Below are 5,000 nucleotides of genomic sequence, written 5' to 3'. Positions count from 1 at the left end.
TCGCGGGGGCGCACAGGCCGCCCGCCGATCCCACGTCGTGCTCGGACTTGGGATGATCCCCCTAGTCCTGGGCCGAGCACAAGGTGTTGCCCCGAGCGTGTGCCCAAGGCACAACTCCACCACGCCATGCTCCCTAGGTGGTGCCTAGGTGGGCCGTGCACGGACGTGTTTCCCTTCTTGTTGGTCCTTCGGTGATCGGGGTTCGCAGCAGCCAGACGCACGTGCTCGACCTTGGACCCGGGGCGGGGGACCCCGGCGGCACACCACAACCACAACGTGCTTGCTAGTGTGCCTAGGGGATGGCAAGGCAACGTGCATCTTGCTGGAATTGCGCCCAGCAAGCCTTTGGGCAACTCGAGTTTCAGCAGCACGACACCTCTCCCCCCTATAATAGGCTGCCGAGCCATTACCAAAGTGCCACGGGTAGACGTCCTTTTCCGTGAGGAGACATACTAAAGGAAAGTGCTCTAGAGGTCGAATTTTGACGCCGTTTTTTGCAACAACCTCTAGAAAAATAAGATCTTTCCATCCTCCAAATTTGGTGAATTTACACCGTGCCGATTTTTTTTGACGATTTTTTTACCGCCCGGAATGCCGGAAATTCAAAAAAAATGAAAAACGGAGCAAACCTGCGATTTTTGACCTGGATTTTTTTGTGCAGCCTTCACATAATATTACCAAGGTTCCCTCAAAATTTCACGAAAAATGCACGAGCCAATTCTGAGATATGAAAATTTGGCTCCTCCGTTGCAACGCTCCGAGCCATCGTTGCAACGGCGGGTGCCTCCGTGGGGGGCGGGGGAGCCCGGCGGCACACCACAACCACAACGTGCTTGCTAGTGTGCCTAGGGGATGGCAAGGCAACGTGCATCTTGCTGGCATTGCGCCCAGCAAGCCTTTGGGCAACTCGAGTTTCAGCATCACGACACCCCTCCCCCCTATAATAGGCTGCCGAGCCATTACCAAAGTGCCACGGGTAGACGTCCTTTTCCGTGAGGAGACATACTAAAGGAAAGTGCTCTAGAGGTCGAATTTTGATGCCGTTTTTTGCAACAACCTCTAGAAAAATAAGAACTTTCCATCCTCCAAATTTGGTGAATTTACACCGTGCCGATTTTTTTTGACGATTTTTTTACCGCCCGGAATGCCGGAAATTCAAAAAAAATGAAAAACGGAGCAAACCTGCGATTTTTGACCTGGATTTTTTTGTGCAGCCTTCACATAATATTACCAAGGTTCCCTCAAAATTTCACGAAAAATGCACGAGCCAATTCTGAGATATGAAAATTTGGCTCCTCCGTTGCAACGCTCCGAGCCATCGTTGCAACGGCGGGTGCCTCCGTGGGGGGCGGGGGAGCCCGGCGGCACACCACAACCACAACGTGCTTGCTAGTGTGCCTAGGGGATGGCAAGGCAACGTGCATCTTGCTGGCATTGCGCCCAGCAAGCCTTTGGGCAACTCGAGTTTCAGCATCACGACACCCCTCCCCCCTATAATAGGCTGCCGAGCCATTACCAAAGTGCCACGGGTAGACGTCCTTTTCCGTGAGGAGACATACTCAAGGAAAGTGCTCTAGAGGTCGAATTTTGACGCCGTTTTTTGCAACAACCTCTAGAAAAATAAGATCTTTCCATCCTCCAAATTTGGTGAATTTACACCGTGCCGATTTTTTTTGACGATTTTTTTACCGCCCGGAATGCCGGAAATTCAAAAAAAATGAAAAACGGAGCAAACCTGCGATTTTTGACCTGGATTTTTTTGTGCAGCCTTCACATAATATTACCAAGGTTCCCTCAAAATTTCACGAAAAATGCACGAGCCAATTCTGAGATATGAAAATTTGGCTCCTCCGTTGCAACGCTCCGAGCCATCGTTGCAACGGCGGGTGCCTCCGTGGGGGGCGGGGGAGCCCGGCGGCACACCACAACCACAACGTGCTTGCTAGTGTGCCTAGGGGATGGCAAGGCAACGTGCATCTTGCTGGCATTGCGCCCAGCAAGCCTTTGGGCAACTCGAGTTTCAGCATCACGACACCCCTCCCCCCTATAATAGGCTGCCGAGCCATTACCAAAGTGCCACGGGTAGACGTCCTTTTCCGTGAGGAGACATACTAAGGGAAAGTGCTCTAGAGGTCGAATTTTGACGCCGTTTTTTGCAACAACCTCTAGAAAAATAAGATCTTTCCATTCTCCAAATTTGGTGAATTTACACCGTGCCGATTTTTTTTGACGATTTTTTTACCGCCCGGAATGCCGGAAATTCAAAAAAAATGAAAAACGGAGCAAACCTGCGATTTTTGACCTGGATTTTTTTGTGCAGCCTTCACATAATATTACCAAGGTTCCCTCAAAATTTCACGAAAAATGCACGAGCCAATTCTGAGATATGAAAATTTGGCTCCTCCGTTGCAACGCTCCGAGCCATCGTTGCAACGGCGGGTGCCTCCGTGGGGGGCGGGGGAGCCCGGCGGCACACCACAACCACAACGTGCTTGCTAGTGTGCCTAGGGGATGGCAAGGCAACTTGCATCTTGCTGGCATTGCGCCCAGCAAGCCTTTGGGCAACTCGAGTTTCAGCATCACGACACCCCTCCCCCCTATAATAGGCTGCCGAGCCATTACCAAAGTGCCACGGGTAGACGTCCTTTTCCGTGAGGAGACATACTAAAGGAAAGTGCTCTAGAGGTCGAATTTTGACGCCGTTTTTTGCAACAACCTCTAGAAAAATAAGAACTTTCCATCCTCCAAATTTGGTGAATTTACACCGTGCCGATTTTTTTTGACGATTTTTTTACCGCCCGGAATGCCGGAATATCAAAAAAAATGAAAAACGGAGCAAACCTGCGATTTTTGACCTGGATTTTTTTGTGCAGCCTTCACATAATATTACCAAGGTTCCCTCAAAATTTCACGAAAAATGCACGAGCCAATTCTGAGATATGAAAATTTGGCTCCTCCGTTGCAACGCTCCGAGCCATCGTTGCAACGGCGGGTGCCTCCGTGGGGGGCGGGGGAGCCCGGCGGCACACCACAACCACAACGTGCTTGCTAGTGTGCCTAGGGGATGGCAAGGCAACGTGCATCTTGCTGGCATTGCGCCCAGCAAGCCTTTGGGCAACTCGAGTTTCAGCATCACGACACCCCTCCCCCCTATAATAGGCTGCCGAGCCATTACCAAAGTGCCACGGGTAGACGTCCTTTTCCGTGAGGAGACATACTAAGGGAAAGTGCTCTAGAGGTCGAATTTTGACGCCGTTTTTTGCAACAACCTCTAGAAAAATAAGATCTTTCCATTCTCCAAATTTGGTGAATTTACACCGTGCCGATTTTTTTTGACGATTTTTTTACCGCCCGGAATGCCGGAAATTCAAAAAAAATGAAAAACGGAGCAAACCTGCGATTTTTGACCTGGATTTTTTTGTGCAGCCTTCACATAATATTACCAAGGTTCCCTCAAAATTTCACGAAAAATGCACGAGCCAATTCTGAGATATGAAAATTTGGCTCCTCCGTTGCAACGCTCCGAGCCATCGTTGCAACGGCGGGTGCCTCCGTGGGGGGCGGGGGAGCCCGGCGGCACACCACAACCACAACGTGCTTGCTAGTGTGCCTAGGGGATGGCAAGGCAACTTGCATCTTGCTGGCATTGCGCCCAGCAAGCCTTTGGGCAACTCGAGTTTCAGCATCACGACACCCCTCCCCCCTATAATAGGCTGCCGAGCCATTACCAAAGTGCCACGGGTAGACGTCCTTTTCCGTGAGGAGACATACTAAAGGAAAGTGCTCTAGAGGTCGAATTTTGACGCCGTTTTTTGCAACAACCTCTAGAAAAATAAGAACTTTCCATCCTCCAAATTTGGTGAATTTACACCGTGCCGATTTTTTTTGACGATTTTTTTACCGCCCGGAATGCCGGAATATCAAAAAAAATGAAAAACGGAGCAAACCTGCGATTTTTGACCTGGATTTTTTTGTGCAGCCTTCACATAATATTACCAAGGTTCCCTCAAAATTTCACGAAAAATGCACGAGCCAATTCTGAGATATGAAAATTTGGCTCCTCCGTTGCAACGCTCCGAGCCATCGTTGCAACGGCGGGTGCCTCCGTGGGGGGCGGGGGAGCCCGGCGGCACACCACAACCACAACGTGCTTGCTAGTGTGCCTAGGGGATGGCAAGGCAACGTGCATCTGGCTGGCATTGCGCCCAGCAAGCCTTTGGGCAACTCGAGTTTCAGCATCACGACTCCCCTCCCCCCTATAATAGGCTGCCGAGCCATTACCAAAGTGCCACGGGTAGACGTCCTTTTCCGTGAGGAGACATACTAAAGGAAAGTGCTCTAGAGGTCGAATTTTGACGCCGTTTTTTGCAACAACCTCTAGAAAAATAAGAACTTTCCATCCTCCAAATTTGGTGAATTTACACCGTGCCGATTTTTTTTGACGATTTTTTTACCGCCCGGAATGCCGGAAATTCAAAAAAAATGAAAAACGGAGCAAACCTGCGATTTTTGACCTGGATTTTTTTGTGCAGCCTTCACATAATATTACCAAGGTTCCCTCAAAATTTCACGAAAAATGCACGAGCCAATTCTGAGATATGAAAATTTGGCTCCTCCGTTGCAACGCTCCGAGCCATCGTTGCAACGGCGGGTGCCTCCGTGGGGGGCGGGGGAGCCCGGCGGCACACCACAACCACAACGTGCTTGCTAGTGTGCCTAGGGGATGGCAAGGCAACGTGCATCTGGCTGGCATTGCGCCCAGCAAGCCTTTGGGCAACTCGAGTTTCAGCATCACGACTCCCCTCCCCCCTATAATAGGCTGCCGAGCCATTACCAAAGTGCCACGGGTAGACGTCCTTTTCCGTGAGGAGACATACTAAAGGAAAGTGCTCTAGAGGTCGAATTTTGACGCCGTTTTTTGCAACAACCTCTAGAAAAATAAGAACTTTCCATCCTCCAAATTTGGTGAATTTACACCGTGCCGATTTTTTTTGACGATT

Source organism: Arachis ipaensis, chromosome B7, assembly GCF_059453495.1.
Source record: "Arachis ipaensis isolate K30076 ecotype BB chromosome B7, ASM5945349v1, whole genome shotgun sequence".
Taxonomy (NCBI): domain Eukaryota; kingdom Viridiplantae; phylum Streptophyta; class Magnoliopsida; order Fabales; family Fabaceae; genus Arachis; species Arachis ipaensis.
The sequence above is the reverse complement of the archived record's forward strand: the minus strand, read 5'-3'. Positions refer to the sequence as shown.